The following is a 21,014-nucleotide window of genomic DNA, read 5'->3' on the forward strand; positions in this document are numbered from 1 at the left end:
ATTCAGTCTCTTTAAAAATCCAAATATCTTTTAAAGCTCAAAACCTCTTAAAATTCAGTATGTCAACTGTGGGCTTCTAGAAAATAAAGAATAAGTTAAATACTTTCTTAATTCAAGAAGGAATAGCCAGGCACACAGTCACAACCTAAACAATGCACAACCAAACTCCAAAAGCGTAAATATCTTAATGTACAATTATCCAGGATTCACTCACGATTTTTTTGGCCTCCTCTAAAGGACTTTTGTCACTTCCATAGTTCTCTCCTCTGCAGCACACAGATTGTCTTCTAGGCTCATGCTTGGCTCCACTTGGTACCCATTCCATTTTACAGGCATCTCCAAAATTCTGGGGGGTCTTTTTGCTGCAGCTAATCTATACTTTCATCAAGCCCCTCTTGGCTTTCTTTGGGGACTCCTGAATTGCCACACAGTGGCAAGCGTTAGTTCTTCTCAGACACCACTTCGTTATACTACCCAAGTTCAGCTCCTAATAGGAGATACAACCTTGGCCATTTCTGGAGCACAGTTTCTTTGTATTGACCTGGATGAAACACTTTGCAGCAGACTTTACCTCAATGGTGCCAATTGCTCCTTAACCGCAGTTGATTCTTCAGCCTTAGCTGCCAGGGATCATTTTCCCAGTAAAGCGAAGGTTCCTCTTTAGTGTTTCTGTTTCCTTGCATCACAGCCAATTCCTCAGTCCTCCTATCCAGAAACAAAGATTTTCAGATAGAATGTCCCAATAGAGGATTTGCTTCCTTCTGAAACATCAGAATCCAAGCCTCCAGCATCAGCACAACGTTCAGCATTGTCGTCTCCCCAGCTCCTACAGAAAAGGATACTAAAATTGCAATGATCAGTGGCTTTTCTGGCTCAAAGTTCCAAAATCCTTCCACAAGCCTCCCCAAAACATGATTGGTGGTTCTGTCTCAGCAACACCCCACAATAATAGTACTAAAAAGTCTTAGATAAGGTTTTTATTGCTTCAATGAAACCCATGACCAAAGATAACTTGAGGAGGAAAGGTAAATTTGGCTTATATTTTACACCCTAGGCCATCACTGAAAAAAAGTCAGGGCAGGAACTCAAACAGAGTGGGTTTCTTGTTGCAAGAGCTGACACAGAGGTTGGAGTTGGAGGGCTGCTTACTGGCTTGTTCCTCAAGGCTTGCTGACACTGCTTTCTTATAGAACCTAGGACCACTAGCCCAAGTATAGCACCATCAACAATTGGCTTCATCATCCACCATCAATCCATAATCAAGAAAATACACAACACCTGCATCTTATAAAGGCACTTGAGTTTCCCTCCTTTCAGAGAGTCTAACCTTTGAATTACGGTGGTGTCTTACAGCAAAATATTCTAGGACAACGGTGGGAGAAATTTTGTGGGAGCAACAAATTGATGTTTGATTCCGCAAGATGAAACCCATACTAGACCCTTGCTTGAGTGGCTAAGAATCAGAGATGAGATAGCCCAGCAGCCTAGTATAAAACCAAATACTACTAAAATGATTCCATAGATCAATGCCTTGCTCAGCCATGACCAGAGAAACTTCCTCCTGCAGCAGATAGGAACAAAGACAGCAACTCCCAGCCAGCCATTATGCAGAGGAGGACCTTAAAACGAGTATCACTTAATGGGATGTCTCCATCAAGTCCTTCCCATCAGGGTTCAGGGAATCTTGTAGAAGAGAAGGTGGAAAGAGTTTAAGAGACAGAGGGGATAAAGGACAACAAGGAAACAAGATTCTCGATATCAACATGATCAAAACTCATACGAACCCACGGAGACTGAGACAGTAGGCACAGGTCTCCCTGAGTCTGCACCAAGTCCTCGATGTATGTATTATAGCATCTAGATTATTTTTTCATGGGATTCCTGAGGGTGCTAGTGAGTGGGTTTCTGAGTTTTGTGCCATTTCCTTGTCATTTTTTCCTATTATTTGTTTTTTCACCCCCACCGTGCAATAGTTTTTACTTTATCTTATTATATTTTATTCTGTCATGTATGGTTGTTTCTCTTTGAATCTTTTTCTTTTCGAATTAGAGACAGAAAGGGGAGTGGACATGGAATAGAGGGAATGTGGGAGTAAGCGGGAAGCATGGAGGAAGGGGAAACTGTAATCAGGATATATTATGTGAGAAACTAACCTATTTTCAATAAAAGGAAAAAATAGAAAGCATATTCCGTGTAATTTGATAGGCATTTAAGTACCAACTAACATGAAAATCTTAAACCTACATAGAGAAATAGAAGTTCCTGGGAACACGCAAATTATGGGTAATTTCAACATTGTAATTTCAGTAACTTTATTCTGGTTTATACCCTTAAATACACTTTGATTTTTTTCTTTGTTGTATTTTTTATTTATCATTTTCCAGTTGTACCCTTTTCAAGAGAAACTCTAGATTTAATTCCTCTTGTATATTAATAACTGTATATTGTTCTTGATTTTTCAAGTACTATCACCTTTTTAATGAAGTGAGTGAGGTGGGCTTTGTGAAGGTTTTTGTTTTAAATTGTGCAAACTGTACTGAAAACTCTAGTTTAAAAAGGAACACTGCAGTTTGACTACAGGGCCAAACTCGAGAACATAACACTGCACAGATCTCCTCTTTAGTTCCACAAATGCCCTGGCTTTTACGAATTGGAACTGACTTCATAGCAACCCTTAATTTTCCTAATAAATTGAGGATGTCTTAACTACCTAATGTGTGACATCAGTGGAATATACTAGCTCACAGGGATTCGGATTAACACTCGTAGAAGATCGTGTTGTACTTGGGAAGGCATCATGGTACAGGGGATAAAGTCTAGACAAAGATGTGATCTGCTTTGACTGACTCCCATCCTAATCCTTACCATGTGTGCAGTGTAATTGTGAGCCCCTTCTTGCAATATAGCACAGACTTGCTACTTCTACGAGGGACCTGGTAACTTTCAAGATCTTCAGAAAAACGGTGATATAAAATGCTATATTCCCCTGTAAGGGAGGTCTTTAGTGGAAAGTGATATGTGTTAGTTTAGATGATATTTAAAAATATCTTTGACAGGCTCTCCTTAAAAAATAATTCTAGTGATCAAATGCAGGCTCATTGTAAATGAAGGGACTCTAGCAGGCCATAGTATGGCAAACACAGCTCTGGCAGGCCTTGCCCTCCCTTTCCCTGTCCCTCTTCCTTGTTAAAGCTGTTATATTACAAGGTCTTTTCCCATATTTGGTTACTTCCTCTTCCTGAGGCTGACTACCAATGCCCAGTTATAAAAATATTGAAGTCTAGCAATTAAAAGCCACCATTTGGCCACCATAACTAACAGACTAAATCAAAATCAAAAACCCCATCTAACATGGGGTTTCCCCCTTTACCTTTATAAGCGTCCTCTCCTCTCCTACGGGCCCACCACTGGGCCTAATATCCCTCTGCCTCTCTCTTGTTTCTTTGCCCTTCTCCCTCAGCCTTGTCTTTCATTCCCATCCCTTTCTCCCACTGTGACAAATGGATCTCCTTTGCGCTGAGAATTTGGCCTTTGGGTGTCTTGTGCTAATACAGGTCCTTTAAATAAGTATAGTTTAGTCATTACCTACGGGGAAACAAAAGAGTGAGTTACTAGATAGAAAACAAACTGTGTTGGTTAGAGTCATCAGAAACGTACATTGTAGATAATTGCTAGGTGAGGACATTAAGATGGGGTGATCAGGTTCAGGAAAACATGAAGCAGCAGGGACGTTCAGGGCTCAGAGAGGCAGTGTAGACCCGTCATGAATGTTTCGTACCCCAATTCTCTCACCCATTGGCTGTATCCTGGAAAACTGATTTAACGATGTGTTCTTCAACTTCTTTGTGTGACAGGGGAAATGAGAGTACTAATTTTTTAGCACAATACTGATGAGAAAATGCGCTACAATGTTGAAGGGTTTAGCACAATACTGACGACAAAATGCGCTGCAATATGGAAGGGTTTAGAATCATTCCAAACGCACAGTGAACAACAGGCATTGTGTTCTTATGGGAAGCACTAGGAAAGATCATCCAGGTGGGCAGCAAACAACACAGATTTCTGGTCCTCTAATTTTTCTCAGGTCTGTCTCTTGTTATTTTTATTGCGCCCCTACTCGCTGCTCTATGACCTTTTTAGAAACTGTTTCACATCTGTGTGGAATTCTTCATGTGAAAATCCAAGCAGAGCTTCGACCTCCCTCACTGGATTAGTTACTAAATGATTGCCAAGCGCTTGGAAGACGCACAGCTTTCAGAAAAGGCTGTTTGCTAATTCTCCTCATTCTGAGAAGGGCCAGTTGATGACAGCCCTGGACTGACGTGTCTCTTCTCAGACAAATACTCAGGCCGTAGTCACTGTGGAATTTCCAATTTGCAAGTGGCCAGAGGGCACACTGAGACATTCATGGCCAAACAGCCCATCCTGCACCTGGCATAGCATTAGGGACTGCATAAGGAAAATGTTATTTCCGGCATTCAGTTCTCAATTTTTTTTTTCCCATTCTCTCAGTGGGGTTTGGATAGCAATCTTCCTGTCATAGGTAAGGAGATCAAATGTTGAAAGACAATCTTACCTGAGAAAAACCCATTAGAATGAGATTATGGAAATAAATAGGTATCTTTAGTGGTTTAGCAAGGTCTGCAGATGACATCATTTCCACAAATTTTACTGCATTTAAACCTCTAGCAAAGATACTTAAAGGTCCCAGAGGCATCTTCAGCGAATGTACAGGATGCAATGGAAAAGGAAGGAGTTTTCATGGAATTGTGAATTGTACAGGAGTACCATCTAGAGATACATATTCATAAGTCATTAACAAATTCCAGATCAGTTCATGATTATTCATCATTAGAAGCACACTTACTCGAATTTACATGAATTATTCATTGGCTTTGTTTGTGAACATCTTTAACTGATTAATGGCAAATCTTGATGAATATTCCTGAATTGTTCAGCCTGAAGCACAGACCATACTGAATGAAGTCATGCATCGCTCCTCAGGAGTGTAGGATGAATAGCTGATACAGGAAGAGAAGTAAGTTCAATGTCATTTTGCAAATATGTCTGGTTTAGAAATCTGAGGGCTTAGCGTTTTATTAGTATCATACTGGCAATCAACATCCAACTCTTAAAGCTCTTGGCTATAGAGTCAGAAAAGGTGATGTAAGGCACAGCCAGGAAGCATGGCTCAGGCGCCTCTGTGGAATTCCTCTGGCCAAAATTCCTGAAACCAGTCTCAGACCATGACTAGGTGGACTTTGCCTTTAAATTGCTTCCTCAAATAAAGTATCTCATTGTAATTTGATACCAAGCAATATCTGCAGTCCGTCCAAACAAACTTAAGTTTTCATGAGTGTTGAAGTTTCTTAATGAGAAATAACCATCACATGGTGACTGCTTTTGTCTCTCAGCTCTAACCTAGCAATCTCTAGTCTTTTCGGTGTGCTGGCCTACATATACTAGAATGTTTAAGAACCTTACTGACTAGAAGTCATCTGCGAATTTAAAGTTTTGTAAGAAACTTAGCATGACTGAAAACAACAGGGTATATGGACAAAAAAAGATCAGCCTGGTGGTGGCGGCACATGCCTTTAATCCCAGTACTGCAGAGGCAGAGGCAGGTAAATCTCAAGGCTAGCCTTTAGCCTGACTTACATAGTGAACTCCAGGGCAAACAGAGCTGCCCAGATAAACCCTGTCTTGAAAATCAAAACAAAACAAACAACAAAGTATCAAGAAAATGATTTTTTTTCTTTTTTTTTGTTTGTTTTGTTTTTTATTATATAAAATGTAAAAAAAAAAGAAAATGATTTTAAAGGAAACTTCATAGAACATCACTCTTGTGACTTGAAGATTCTAGTTGCTCATAATCACAGGGTGCCAGGATATAGAACCTCGAGGAGAGCAGGAAAGGGGTTTGGTGCAATCTTGAAAGCACTAAGTTTCAATTCAAAAAAATCTAAATGAAATAATCCATGTTAGTAGTGTCTTTATTCAGTCAGCATAAGGTATTGCAAACGTTGAATTCAGCAAATTAACTCTATCTTTTTTCTTCTCTATTTTTTCAGAGAGAGAAAATTCCAGTGCAGCCACTTAGAATGAATACCTTTCCATAACTCAGAAACCACATGAAGGATGCTTGGATCAAATTTCAAATCTTCCTGTGTCATTTTGTTCTATAACTTTCCTTGAAAAAAACTGTGTCTGAACGCTCCTGCACATAAGAACTGAAATGACAAGAGCAATTTCCTATAACAATGTGTCCCTCAATCAATAGAAGAAAAGCAGGAAGATAAAAACAAAGGGAAAGATAAAACAATAGACATTTTACATCCAGGTTTGATGGGTATTGAAGCATTCACAAACTGGGTTTCCACTCAGTGACTAAGTCCTTGCCCGTAGAAATAGTATAGCAATGTTACAGGGCTCAGGAAATATTACCTGTCTCAACAGACCTCAATAAATATGCTGTTGTGAAATGAATACATGTATTTGTTTGGATCAAAACAAGATTTTTTTTTGTACTGGTGAGAATAGACAAGGAAGCCAAGCAGAAGTAGATATTTTCAGTGCAGTGATAAATATCTTGTCCCCATAATGAAGCCATTTTCTTTCTGTGGCAAGGTTAATGGGGCTTATTTTTCAATCTGACTTTCCTGATTTGTTATTTTGTAGCGAGCTTCTCTGCTCTTCACATTTAGACCGAGGCAACTTAGTTGGGTTGACTTGATGGCATCGCCTGTCTAGTGCCTCATTTCATTGCAGGATTGTCTCTTCAGGTGGAAACATTTTGCCTTCAGCCACTTAGAAAATTGAAGCAGGAAGGTTAAGAGGCTGCCGAACAGGCAAGTGTAGAATGAAGTGTCAAAATAAATTGTGGCAGGATAATTAAGCCACAGTCATCCGGTTCATGGTCATGATCATTTATTTGGGGTGTAATTGCTTTTTTCAAAGATGATGTATCAAAGAAAGCAGGAATGCTGAAAATTTCTGTTAATTGTACCTAAAGAAAATTGTGATAGGATTTGGGAAAACACTTTTTATCTACAAATGTTCCTGGCATTTTTTTTTTCTGTAAAAATCCACATGAACACATTGTTTCCTTCTTGTTCCTTTCATGTACCATAGAAACCATTTTACAAATTAAATTTTGTTTCTTTATGTTTGGCTTTATTTTTCTTTTAATTTGAAATATTCATTTTAGGGGACTGGAGAGGTGGTTCAGAGTACTAGCTTCTATTGCAGAGGACCCAGGTTTGATTCCTAACCTACATGGCAGCCAACTATAACTCAAGTTCCAAGAGATCTGATACCCTCTTTTCCACCCCCCACCAGGACCAGACACAAATGTTAGAAAGTATATGTATACATCCATCTAAATCATTCACACAATAAAAATAAATAAATAGATTAAAAATAACAAAATTTAAATTGCTTATTTTAGGAATTAAATGAGAATGTTTCAAATAACTATGCAAGTGGACAAAAGCAGTAGAGGGCATGGGCTAATATGGTTATCATAAAAGATATGTTGAGTAACCACTGTCAAATTTGCCATGGATTAATAAACTGTGGTAGTTGAAGACATTTGAAGTTTCTAAAATGGGTATAACTAGATTCTTAAAATATCCCTTATTGCCTTAATTCTTTATTGGATCCATGAAGGCCACACCAGGACAGGATGTTTCTGATTTACTGAATCGTTAAAAATGTCATAAAGATTTATACAGAATAAAATATTATACATGATTTTTGTTCAAATTCTGAAGAAGCATGTCTCTAGCTGAAACTTATTCAGAATTGAAAATTGAGGGGAAAATTGTAAGTCAGAGGGACTCAAGATTCCTTGGTAAAATAGTTAATTTCTGTAGATCTAAATGACGTTAAAGTGCAGTTCAACAAGGAAGTCCAGGATTTATAAGAAAAGGAAGAAAAATTAAAAGTCTTTATATGAAATAATTTATCCTGGTTTTGAAAACCTTTAAAAAGCTAATAAAAAAATCTAAAGTTTATTGAACTTTTTTTATTGAAAAGGGCATTAAATATTCCCCATCTCTCTTTCTTTCCTTTTCTTTTCACCACAGATTGAGCCCAGGCTAACCGGGAATTCACTCTGTAATCCTGTATTGCCTCTGTCACAATGACTCAAATTGTAACCACCATTCCAGGCTCTATAAACATTCTTCTGATGTACTTTGAAGTATTTTTATTTTTAGTTATGAGTATGTATGTGGAAGGGCACTTGCTGAGTCCTGAAGAGAGCATCGGATCCCCTGGAGCTGAAGTTACTTGTGGTTGTGATATGGGTGCTGGAATAAACTCTGTTCCTGTGCAAGAGCAGAAAGAACTCTCAATTGCTAAGACATTTGTCTGTGCCCCTTTATAAACATTATTCATATGATAAATTGTTGATATTTGAAAATTAATTAGTTTAAAAACACATCCCTCATATTTTTATCAAAAGTCAAGTGACTTCAATTTTACTTAGTCTTTTAATTTGTAATTAGTGGAGTAGATTTTTCTTCTATCAACTTGTATAAATAAAAATTAATTCCAAAGTTTTAAGTGTGGTGCTTGAGACAAATACAATCCCAAAGAGAGCAGTTCTCTGCTGCTACTGTGAGAAAAAGTTTATGGTGCATGATTCCAATATCCTGACAATGTATTTGGAGGTTTTGGTTGTGATTCAATGGGTCTTCAATTGAATGGTCAGCTTATTGCTACCTTTGAAACTAACTTTTTTTTTTTCCTAATTTGTTTATCCTTGAGAGAAGGAGGCATTTTAATCCATATGATAGATAGGTAGAGGAAGCATAAGATTGCTTGAAGAAAGAGCAATTGAGGAAGAAGGAGCTGGAATTAAACCTGCACGTGATAGCATGCTGCCCTTATTTCAGGAACCTCAGGAAGCATTGGCTGCGGTAGCAAACTAAAAAGGACTAACGTGATACCAATGCAGAGGATAAGACCATGTCGATGCTGAGATGCAAGTTTTCAATGGGCTTTGAGGAATGGAGACAACCTGTTATATTTACATTTTACAAGAGTCACACTGGCTCCTCTGTTGAAAACTGGTTCTCAAAAAAGAAAAGAAGATCAGGAATATTAAAAGCTTATAGCATTAAGTTAGATAAGAACTGGTTTTGACTCTGAAGCAGTTGATCACTAAGAATTGGATCTTCATCAACTGAAGTACAAAAAGGTAGGTGGAAACACGTTAAGATGATTTTTAAACACCAAAATCAGACAAGCAGGACCAATTACTTATTGTCCAAGCTAAATGACAGCTGCATCTAGAAACCAGGTTCACAAGAGAGGTACTACCTGGATATACACATGTAAAATTTAAGAAAAAGAGTTACACTTATTATAATAAGAATAAATGAGATCATCAAGTAGTCACACCAACAGAAAAAGACAAAGAATCTGAAAACTTACCTCTGCAGTACTGCTATAGTAAGTCATCATGCAGACAGGATTTACAGAATCCACAGAACATGCAAAGAGTTGCGGCGGGTGAGCTATGAGAAGAAAAGATTAGGATGCAGGGAACACGTGAAAGTAAAGGGTAACTGGTCATCATGCTGGATGAATAATTGAGATGTTTACTGTATAAACAAGAAAATATTTCAGTTATTTTTTGCCAAAGCTTAAATACTGCTAAGTACTTAAAAATTCCTATGTTTACTGAAGCGCTATTAATAGGTAAAACCTGAACAGATTCTGAGAACTAGTCTTTATATTTCACAGTGTAAACATCTTTGGTGCATAGATTGGATGTGAGGTCCAACTAGAGTGCATTACATAAGGAGTGGTAGGAAAGAAGTCAGTAGTAACAGCTACAGATGATGCTTTTGAACTTTGTCCAAAAGGAAGGAAATGGAGGAAAAAATGTTATTAAGAGAAAAGTATGTTTAAGAAGAAAAAGTCTTCGTCTCTTTGCTAGTGAGGAAAATGTGTTGGGGAATCTGACAAGTTAAGGAAACACTGAGCTAGGCCAGAGAGGAAGCATGGTCCGTACACTCACAGACGGTAGACAAGACCCAGAATATGAATTTACAGTTAAGCGATACCATGTGAACATAATTTTTCACTATCAAACTTAAAGGTTAAATAATAATTGGGCGGTTATTTTTCTCCTGCCACTGTCACAGTACCATGGACAGTGACTCACTCACACCAACTGTTCAGCCATGTCTGCGAATTAATCTGGAAGATTCATAAATACCACAGGTTTTAGAAAGGTCAGCTGCATAACAAGACTTTTAAAGTGCTAATTAAAATCAGATATTTAACTTGATTTTCATAATTCTAGAAAACATGTAGTATAGTGGAATGAAAATTGAAATAGAAATAAAAACAAATGTATTAATATGACACTAAATATAGAAAATTTGGGCACTTTAATCAACTAATTTAATATTTCTGGACCTCGGAACATTCACTGGGAAATAATGAATGGAAAGAGAGTTAAATAAGTTTATCAAAGGTATTCTCATGCCTTAACTTTGAATATGTTTGCTGTGCGTTGACATAAGCATGCTAGTTATTTCCAGACCTGTACCAGTGACAGATTTTCAGTGTTCCCATGTTCATCTCAAATGTAACAGAATATCTCCTGCAAGCACTTGTCTTCATGTATTAGGTAACAGTATAACTATCATTCAAGTAAAGGAAGAATCAAAGACAAATGACAGGGCAACATAGAATTTCAACATTTCATGTTAAAAAGAGGCAGAAAGACTGGCTGATGAAGTAAGTTATACCATAAATACTCATGTTGTCTCTGTAGATATTGAGTTATACTCCTATGCCTCCTCTACTCAAGTTCTCAAATGACTGCCAAAGCTTCACGTGTATCAAAAACATCCAACAAAACGTATTTTACTTTTACTTGTTACTGGCGAGAATAATAGTCACTTCCAAAACTTCCATGCATATGTTTTTATTTATGTCTTTTGGATCAGAGTTCTATAATGCTTTCTATATACACGGCTGCCATTTAGTGCAGAAATGGAAGTACCACATCATGTCTTTTGCTGAATGAAATTGTGGCATTTAAACTCCGAAATGTGCAGTAGGATCAGAAACCCACTGCCATTTGTGGGAGCCTAGGCACTTTGGATGCTCAACTTGCTAGACCTGGATGGAGGTGGGGGTTCCTTGGACTTCCCACAGGACAGGGAACCCTGATTGCTTTTCGGGCTGAGGAGTGGTGGGGACTTAACTGGGGGAGGGGGAGGGAAATGGGAGGCGGTGGCGGGGAAGAGACAGAAATCTTTAATAAATAAATAAACTAAAAAAATAAAATAAAAAAAAGAAAGCAGAGAGACGGAAAAAAATAAACTTCGAAATGTGTTATTTCTTTAGTATATAGAATGCCTAGGTGGACAATTTAAAAATGGCTCTCAATTCTATCTTCTCTTACTTAAAGGAAAATGCAGGCTCACCTCAACCCTGCATACCACCCCTCCACATTGACACTGACAGACATGTGTGACTACTTTCCCACGAGATATCATTTAGGAAAATAGCTACTTCATCATAGGAAGTTTCCCACCACTCCTTATTCATGGTTTTTCTAACATTTGGGAGGATTAACAACAGGTTATGGGCAGAGTTACATAATTCTAAAATATATATAAGTAGAAATTAATTCTTTTAGTGTAGTGCTTATGATGTTGATCACACTAATCCATTGTTATCATTAATTGTACTCTCCCACAGTATTTAAGACTAAGTTGTCTGCAAAGATTAATGAACAATATGTAGAAAATGGAAGTCGGTTCAACATATAGTAGTGCTACATTTTACACACATAAATAAAATTTTCTTTTTATTTGTTAAATTTTTTATGTTTTTAGTTATTCTAACTAACTATAAATACTCTTTATTCATATATTCCATATGATATATGCATGCTATTATACCAATTTTAAATTTTAAATATATTAAATGCATTCATTCATCCAAAAGCCTTCAGTAAACTTCAAATTTTAAATTTTACTAATTTTTTTGGTTTTTGTTTTCTGTTTTTTGTTTGTTTTGAAACAGGGTTTCTCTGTATAGTCCTTGCTGCCCTAAAACTTGCACTATATACTACTCTGGTGTCAGACTCACAGAGATCTCTCTGCCTCTGTTACCTGGGTTCTGGGATTAAACCCATCTCAGCAAATTTTGCTCATTTCTAATGTGATGATAAGTTATGTCCAAAGCTACTAAGTTATCAAATATCAGGAATAATGCTTTCTAATTTTATCAAATATCAGGAGTAATAATTTCTTATTTATAAGACACTTGAAACCTTTACAGTATTACATCCCTCCAATTCCAGTAGACTTATTACCAACATTTTCGTTTCTCATATCAAAACTCTAAATCTATGATTTAGAAATTACAAAGAACTTAAGAAAATGCTCATCAAAAAAAAAAACAAATAATCCAATAAAAATGGGGTACAGACCTAAACAGACAAATCTCTACAGAAGAATCTAAAATGGCTGAAAGACACTTAAGGAAATGCTCAACATTCTTAGCCATCAGAAAATTGAAAATCAAAACATATCTGAGATTCCGTCTTACACCTGTAAGAATTGCCCGAATCAAAACCACTGATGAAAACTTACGCTGGAGAGAATGTGGGGTAAAGGAAACACTCCTCCATTGCTGGCTGGAGTGCAAACTGGTACAAATACTTTGGATATCAGTAGGGAGATTTCTCTGAAAATTAAGAAACGATCTACCTCAAGAACTAGCAATACCACTTTTGGATATATATCCAAAGGAAGCTCAATCATACGAAAAGGACATGTGCTCAATTATGTTCATAGCAGCATTGTTTGTCATAGCCAGAACCTGGGAACTACCTAAATGCCCCTTGACCAAAGAATAGATTAAAAAAAGGTGGACATTCATACAATGGAGTACTACACAGCAGACATAAAATAATTACATCTTGAAATTTGTGGGCAAATAGATGGATGTATAAAACATCATATTGAGTGAGGTAACCTAGACCCAGAAAGACAAATACAGTATGTACTCACTCATAAGTGGCTTTTAGACATAAAGCAAAGAAAAAACAGACTACCATTCACAACCCCAGAGAACCTAGACAGCAAAGAAGACCCTAAGAGAGACATCCACGGATCTAGTCTACATGGAAAGTAGAAAAAGACAAGATCTTCTGAGAAAATTGAGAGCATAGGCATTACCGGAGAGGCTAGAAGGATAAGTGGGAGAAAGGGAGGAGAACAGGAAAAAATATATAGCTCAGTAAAACAATTAGAAAATAAACTAAAAGAAAAGACATTATAAATAATTTTTCCAAAATAATAAAATCACTATTTGTAGAAAAGTATATATTTTTTCTATCAAAAATCAGTAACACCAAAACATCACTCTTTTTTTAGATCACACACACACACACACACACACACACACACACGAATTACAACCACATAAAATTACTTTCTATACCCCTGAGCTAGTAAGCTAGTATTGGATGTTATTAACCTTACTTATGCAATAACCCATGAACAGACTTGTCACCAGATCTGCAACCTCAAATTGGAGATGGAGGACGAAGTCACTCTGAGTTTAATAGCCAGCTCTGTACTTCACTTAGTCTAGTCACAAAACTATGATTAATATAGCAAATGTAGGCCTTTCCCCTCCGGGTATGACATAATTCTGTCTGTCTCTTTACAAATATATTCCATGTGCGATGTTGATCCGGTTTGCTACAGAGCACACCAGGAATGCATTACGGTCTCTGTTCAGGAGGAGGAAATAGTCAGACTTATTCAGTCATGGAAAGTGTAGATTTATATTTCTAAATGCCATGTGCCATTTTTAGAGGGGCCTCTGGGTTTTGCGCATGCAGTATTATAATTGTCCTGGGAAGAAAACAAGAAATAGGAAAAGTAGTAATTCCTTGAGCCTTCAAAGGACAGTAATCTGGACCTGGAAAAAGGATCGTCAAATATTCGTTTGAATTTCTGATGTGAAGTTATTGGTTTATTTCACTTTGAAATATTGAAAAGTTTTTTTTCAGCACTGCAGGCTGTAAGTTATGTTTCATTCTTTATGTTAAAGTCTGAAGTTCAGAGCAATGGCTTTGAGAACATGACAGCAATCTTCCCAACACAGCAAGTTTAATTTTTTACAATTGTGGAATATTGGAGAAAAGATAAAGAATGAAAATGTGCAAAGATCGTTTAGAATGTAGGCATACATTAAATACTCATTAATGCATTGAATACATGCATATTATACTTATGACAGGATATTGGTAAAGTCTGAAAATAAGGACTAAACTGATGTTATTCCTGGCAAAAGAAGAAAATCTGTGCAGGAAATAAACTGTTGATGAGAAAATGTCAACTTGACGTTATATATTTATTTCTATATCTATTCCACATGTTCTAACACTCAGTGAAAAGAAACCAGCAATAACTTCTATTATGAGAACAACACTGGCATGACTGTCATTTCAGCCAACACATCAATGTCTGGAATACTGTTTCAATGTCTTTTAATAGAAAGTGAAGAATTAGCTATCTCAGCAATCAATGTAGAGAAAAAAAATCCTAATTTCTCACCAGGAAAAAAATCACTGATGGAATTTGGCATTTTGCTTTTCTGATTTCTGATAAAGGCAAATTTATATGGAAAAGCAGAATAATTCTATCTACCTAAGGTTATTCATTCTGAGAAAAATGATAGTGAAGGTTTACAAACTAGTAGAGAAAAAAATATGTTCATTTGAGTTTTCTATGAAATATACAAGAAAAAAAGCAGGACAAACTGTGTTAGCAGTAAAATACTTCTTTTCCTGTTCTTCTTTTTCATTCTCTAAGTTACAGTATGAAGGTGTATAAACCTCTGAAAATATGTGCATTGAAATTATCATAAAAGATGAAAATAAAGAATCTGTAAGGGAATAATTATTAGTATAGAAAAATTATTAAATAATTAGTGTGAAATAAAATACTAAAGAAATAGATTGTTAAAACAAGCACAGGGGTTAAGAGCACAGTAAAGTGCTTGCCACACTAACATGAGGATTTGGGTTTGAATCACCAGTAGCAGCATAACAATCTAGATGTCAGCGCCTGTAATCTTAGAGCTGGGGAGATAGAAACAGGAGGCTTCCTTGAGCCCTCTGGCTAGTTAGTCCTGCCCAGTCAGCAAGGTGCAGATTCAGTGAGCAATCATATCTCAAAATATAAGGTGGAAAGCAATAGAAAAAGACATATGACATCATCTACTTGACTACACATAGACATGCATCCTAATGCATATATGCACACACATGGGTATGTACATATGCATATGCTACATATCAAAGAATTAAATCAAATGGTACATGAGAAAAGGAGAATGAAGATAACCAAAATATAAAAGACGTGTGATTGTTTGGTGGATCATCTAATTCACCAATTGGAAAATATTAAAGGAGATACAGAAACAACATATTTGTTGGTGAAGGGAAAATTAACTTATTAAGCTGAAATACAATATTGTGCCACTGGGGAAAAATCTTCATTGTATTATCTATAGAAAAATGTCATTAATACACATTTGTATAAAATACAGTTCAGAATCAGGAAGTGTTTTTTCTCAAAACAACATACATTAAAAATAAGAGAGAAAGTGAGGCATTTGAAAAAGAAGTTCGACTGACAGACTTTTTCACATGTTTACATGGGCATTAGGATTTCCTAGAGAAACATCAACAATAAAATAAATTCTATTGGAGTGAGATTCACTAGACTTCCTGACACAATCTTGTCTGTATAGTCTAGCAATGAAAGATGTTTACACGGGAGAGAATGAGACAGTAGTTGCTAAGTCACTCAAGCTGAGTGCCTCTGCAGTCCCAGAGTAGATCTGAAGACATAGAAAAATCCCGGAGCCACTGGTCAGTCTGCAGTGCAAAGCCCAAGAAGCTTGGTCCTCATGTCATTAGAGGATGAAAACGGCAGGGAGAATATTAGCAGCAGGGTAATGGACTTGTCAGTGAGATGCAGAGGCAAAGAGGTAGACATCAAAGAGCTCCCATTTGTAACCTTCCCATATCTGGAACAACAGAGGACGCCATCCACCCTTAGGGTGAACATTCCCAATTCAGTTAGCAGAGTCAGAAGAAGAATCCTTCACAGCTGTGCCAAGAGGCTTGTCTCCTAGTAGGGAAAGAACCAGGAGGTGTCACTTTCAGACTCACAGAAACATTTTTCTTATATACCCCTTAAATACCATGTATGTATTGAATGTGACCAGTTTTCTCCTATAAGTCTCCATACCAATATCTACTCTCTAATACTTTATGAAAATTTCTCCTTAAATGCTGTTTCCAGACATTCTATGGTTGCTGCATTCATGAACTCAAAACTGCTGTGGATATATGCACAGGTTTGTATAAAGTCAAGCAGTCAGAATCTAACATGAAGCAGGAATGGGCTCACAATGTTCTAGGGAGCTAATGGCAGTAAGTGGCTTCAGGATAAGGGACAATCATTCTCTTGTGCATACTACACACCTTTGTGTATATGGGTAGTACTAACTGGACTCAATGTAATATAAAAAAGAAAAAATAAAGAAAATGGAGTAGGAAAGGGGATATGTTGAAGGAGGTATCTGGGGAAAGTTGGAGTGCAGAAATAAGGATATTTATGTCCTTATTTATAATAAGGATATTATACATATGTATTAAGTTCTCAAATAATAAACATCATAAAAAGATCTATTTTCAAACACAAGATCATATACTTTACAAAAATAAAGAAGTATTAACTTTATGTTTTAGTTACAGAATCTGGAAATGGAGAGTCAGTGGGATTATTGAGAAAATATCTTGATCAGATCTGACCAATTCCAAACAAATTCTTTCCTTAATTGCCCAGTTCCTCTTTGTTTACTTTGTTTGGACACAGATAAATTACTTGTGAATAAGATGTTCAGTGATGTCATTAGTAAAACATGTGGCTCTATTTGTTTAGAGAAAATTACTGACAATCAACATTGGATGTGGCATAAACATTAGAGAAGAAATGACTATTTGATTAGATATTTAATTACTTTTAATCAATCAGAAGACACTTGGATGTTATTGATGGCACTGCTGACTCTGATACTCCTTGAGGGGTACTTGCTTATGAGTCCAATGTGTTTTCAATTTATAATTTTGCAATGAAAGAGGTATGGCTTTAAGGGACCTCCACAAACAGATCAATGAACTGCAGGCCTTCAACAAGCTTGTATAGTACTTGTTTCAAAACATGTTACAAGAGCCATGCTTTTAGTATTTCATTAGCTGTCTGTTTAGGCTACAATTTGCTTTTCTTTCTAACTGGTTTACCTTATAACTTCTATGCAGACTGAATGTCATTAGCCAACTCAGAGGGATACACTGGTCTCTCTTCTCCTCCTTCTCCTCCTCCTCCTCCTACTTCTCATACTCCTTCTCCTCAACCTGAAATCTCCTTCTTGTTCTTGTTGTAGAATATTATTTTAAGATATGTTACATTTGCTTGTGATGTGGAACATTTGTTTAATGATGCAAAGGTGTGCTGCATTATTTTATGCTGCATTTGTTTAACTCCATGAATCTGTGTCACTTTGCCTGTTTGAAACACCTGATTGCTTAATACAGAGATGAACAGTGGATAGCAAGGTAGGAGAAAGGATAAGCACCACTGGCAGGCAGAAAGAATAAATAGGAGAAAAGGGGAGATGAAGAAGGAAGGGAAGGATGTCAGGGACAAGCCACCAGCTATACAGCAAGCCGCTGAGTAAGAGGGAAAGAAAGATATACAGAAGTAAAAAAAGAAAAAAGTTCACTGGCAAAAGTAGATAGGATAATATAAATTAAGAAAATCTGGCAAGAAATAAGCCAAGCTAAGGCTGGGCATTCTTAAGTAATAATAAGCCTCCATCTCTGATTTATTTGGAGTCTGGGTGGTGGGTCCCCCAAAAAGCCAAAATAAAGTAAAAAACCAACTATGTATTCCTCTTTATGTTCTCCTCCTCCTTCTCATCCTCCTCCTCTTCCTCCTCCTCTTCTTCTTCTTTCTACATTGCTCAAATTGAACAATTCCTTAGACTTTGAGAATCCACTCAAGGAAAACCTCAAAAGTATTCTTCCTACAGAAGGTTTTAATGTCAATTATAAATTTTTTTAAGCATTTACCTTTAAGAAATGGTGAGAGAAACACTATTTTTAGTATTTTACATATAACCATTATGCAATTTGACAAATATAAATGATTAAAGATGTTTAGTTATAAGAAAACTTGCAAGGAACACATTTATTCTAACTGCAGATCTTTACCTCTCCTTCCTCCACATCCAATCACCCAACTAACTCATCCTCAACTCCGTAGCAGACCATCTGGTACAGTGTCCCTTCATTCCCTGTCTCTGAACACGGAGATCTCTCTCCACTCATCATTGTATCCCAGACACTAACCGCAGAAGGCATTCTCGGGAAACTGGAAGACCACTCAGGCTAAGGAAACAGGTGAGCTAACTGCAAATCTTCATTTTCCCCCCCTAACCTTTAAGTTCAGTCACCTGTCATCCCAATTCTGTTGCAGAGAGACTGTTGTTGCCTACCTCGCCACTCTACTCCTAGCTTCACTAGTTCAGGCAGATTTCCTCTCCAGTGTTCCCCACCACTCATCCCATTATCCCAGCTCCCAACTCTTGTAACAGGCAATTCCTGGGAAACCTCCAGACAAGCCTGTCAGAGAAGCAAAAAAGGCAGCACAACAGAAAGGCAAACTATATATTTTCACTTTCTTTCCTTTCCTCCAAATTCAATCTGTCAGTTCCATCCCCAGCTCTGTAGAGGACTACCTGCTGTGGCCTCCCCTCATTCTCTACATCTATCTCAGGGAACTAAGCAGACCCTAGTGGAACACCTTGCTTCCTCGATTCTGTGGACTCCGTTAGTCCCCCAATCCCAACCCATTCATAAATGTCAGCTGCCAACACCTAGAAATACATTTTAAAAGGAACCATCAGTGGCAACAATGAGTAGAATATAAGAAGAATTCCCAACTAGGCAACAAAAAAACACCACATCCTCCTAAAAATCAGAGAGAACAACAGAAACCAAGGAACAAAACTCCATCTAAGAAGACAAGACAAGATATCACTACCTAGAATTACAAAAGCTCCAAATTTAGATGGTCTACTCCAACATAAAGTCACAGTAGCAACGAGGACAATATGTCTTTATTAGAATTCAAAAACCCTACTACATTAGACCCTGAGAATTGCAATGTCACAGAAACACAAGAAAAAGACCTTTAAAATGGTATTTATGAATTTAATAATGACTCTTAAAGAGAAAATGAATAAACGAAGAAATCTATAAAAACAAAACCAGTGAAAGGAAATGAATAAGGCAGTTTGAGCCTGAATGCAGATATAGAATAGATAAAGAAATTTCAAAAGGAGGAATATCTGAAAGCAGAAACATTAGAAACTCAAACAAGAAACCCAGAGGCAAGCCGTACATGAGATGGAAGTAAGAATCCCAGACAAAATGCACATATAGAAGAAATAGATACCACAACCAAAGATAATATTAAATATAAAATAAATCCTGCTATAAAACATACAGGAAATTTGAAAAACCATGAAAATACCAAGTTTTAGAATAACAGAAACACAGTAGTAAAAAGAAGACCAGACCAAAAACACAGAAAATATTTTTAATAAAATCGTGGAAGAAAATTCCCCTAACCTAAAAAAGAAGGTGCATATCATAGTACAAAAATTATACAGAACACCAAATAGACTGTAAAAGAAAATAAATTTCCCTCAGCACATAATAATACAAACACTATATGTACAAACCAAATAAAAAATAATAAAAGTGTCAAAGGAAAAAGCTCAAATAACATATGGCCTCCTAGCAACAAACATATAAGCACATAAATTTTTAGTGTAATATTTGACTTCTCGATGGATACTCTAAAACCCAAAATTGACTGGAAAGATGTTCTACAGACTCTAAGAGATCACAGATGCCACATCAGATTACTAAACCCAGCAAAACTTTCAATCACATTAGAAGAAATAAATAAGACTGTAGAGAGAGCCTGCCCTTTGGGGGCGGGACGGCCTCGGGCAAATGTTTATAAATTGGGGTGCACAGACGCTGGGAACCCCTTCCTGTTTCCTGTTTCTGGGCATCGCGGGAACTTTAGTTGCGTGAGTGTGCTATTTATATTAAAGTGGTATCATCTTATACCAATTGGCCTGTATTAATTCGATCTGCCTTCATTTGGCGCTCCAACGTTGTGGCAGATTCTCCCTGTGCCCGCACCAGGACCCGGGCGCTGGCCTCAGCCGCCCCGCGGGTCCCGGGTTCAGCCACCGCGCTGCACCGGGGAGAACCTAGTGCAGCCTTTGCGAGCGAGATTGGTTGCCGGAAGGAAGCGTTTCGCACCCGCTGACTCTGCTCGCCACTCCCTGCGCGCTCTCCCCGGCCCAGCGTGCTCCGGCATCCTGCACCGTGCAGCTCATTAGCCGCCAGTGCTCGTCAAACCCGCACCCTACCCCGAGCATGAGCGGGCTCGCTCTCTCGCCGCTAGTGCTCCGGGGCTCACATTGCCCTTGCCTGCACGGACCACCTCAGCGGCAGACTTGGTCTGATTCAAGGTAACCTCATAAATCCTCAGCCAGAACGATAGATTTCTGTTTTGAGTTGTTTCAGACAGGACCTCCATGTGGACTCAAGTGGACTCTTCCGCCACCTCTGGCAGAAACCAGTCATTACAGGTAAATTTTTTTTTTCCATATAAAAAAAAGATGTCTGAGAATATTACCCTCGAGAATTTTAACGGTATTTTTGAATGTGCCATGTGGGAGATGTTACAAGAGGTGTCTAGCACCCCACATCTATGCATTCTTCTGGGATTAGTAATTTTCCTTGGCACTAAATGGTTTGACAGCAAGGATATGATAGAGTCTTTGAGGGACAAATCCAGGATTCT

This window comes from Microtus ochrogaster, chromosome 1 (assembly GCF_000317375.1).
Source record: "Microtus ochrogaster isolate Prairie Vole_2 chromosome 1, MicOch1.0, whole genome shotgun sequence".
Classification (NCBI taxonomy): Eukaryota; Metazoa; Chordata; class Mammalia; order Rodentia; family Cricetidae; genus Microtus; species Microtus ochrogaster.